The following is a 1,461-nucleotide window of genomic DNA, read 5'->3' on the forward strand; positions in this document are numbered from 1 at the left end:
GGCACCAAGCACCAGGCCAGGTCAGGCAGGCACCAAGCACCAGGCCAGGTCAGGCAGGCACCAAGCACCAGGCCAGGTCAGCTAGCACCAAGCACTAGGCCAGGTCAGCTAAAACAGGCAGCTGAGCGTGGAACTAGTCAACTGAGCGGCTGAAACATGCAGCTCAGCGGGGAACCAGGTCAGCCAAGCTGCTGAAACAGGCAGCTTAGCGGGGAAACAGGTGGGCTAAGCGGCTGGCGCACCAGAAAAGTGATTTTTTTGGTCAAATCATGGAACATCTTACTTTTTCTTTGCTTAAAGGCCAAGAACATGACCACATGGATGAAATAAGGCTATGACAAGAAGGAGGAGGTGTCACCATGCATGTAACCTAGCCCACCATAAGGGGTCAAGTAGGGGCCAAAGTGGCTCTTCATAGGGGCCAAAGGTGAGCAACTTAGCTGCCAAACAAGGCAGCTGAGCATCCAACACTTTGGCCTATAAAAAGGCATGGAATTCTCATGTGTAAAACATTATAAATTCATTCTAAATTCTTCCTAGTTGATTCATCTTCTTTTCCTTTCATTTTAGGTAGTTGTTAGGCTAGTTTTAGACTAGTTTTTCATATAATTCAAGAGGAGAAAAGGAGAAGGCAAATGAGATACAAAAATCAATTTTTGTACTCTCATTTGGAACTCAAAAGCATCCAATCCTTGGATGGATAGCTCATGCTCCTAAACATTTTCTTTTGAACAAGGTTATGTAATTTCTACTTCTTCTTAATTTACAAAAGTTTGGATTTTAATCATTCAAGTTGGTGCTTTGGTTAATATTATTTGTTTGAAAAGTACTTAATGCTCTTTTTAGATTGATCACCTAAAAAATGATTTCAAGTCAATAAAATGACTTGTCTCAAACACTTAACAAATAAACTAAGAAGTAGTTGTACTACTTAGTTTTCAAACACTTAACAAATAAACTTTGGAGTAGTTGTACTACTTAGTTTATTTTCCAAGTTAAGCATGCTTTTCTTAAGATCTTATATTCATCACTCATTCAATATTAGAGTCACCAATGGTTAGGGTGTGACAACCTAATCTCTTTTATGGTTGTAGTATTGTTTAAGTGATGAATATAAGTGTTTATCATTCTACCATTTTAGGATATACACTAAAAGGAGGATTTCAGATCTTGGTGTTTGGGGTTAACCAAAGTAAAACATAAGAACTTGTCTAAGTAGTTCACACTCACAAGAAGTTGAGAAATATATGTTCCTTATTCAAAAAGATTTTGTCTCCTCAAGAATTTGTGAATATTTAGTTTATTTTTCCTGTTGATTTATTTATGTGCAAATCAAACCGAAAATCCATCAAAATTTGTTTAAACCATTATTTGTGCTTTGACATGTTTACATGATTTATTTTACTAGGCAATTCCTTGTGGTTCAACATAACCCTATATTATACTATAATTGAATCTTGA

Source organism: Lupinus angustifolius, chromosome LG03 (genome assembly GCF_001865875.1).
Source record: "Lupinus angustifolius cultivar Tanjil chromosome LG03, LupAngTanjil_v1.0, whole genome shotgun sequence".
Lineage (NCBI taxonomy): Eukaryota > Viridiplantae > Streptophyta > Magnoliopsida > Fabales > Fabaceae > Lupinus > Lupinus angustifolius.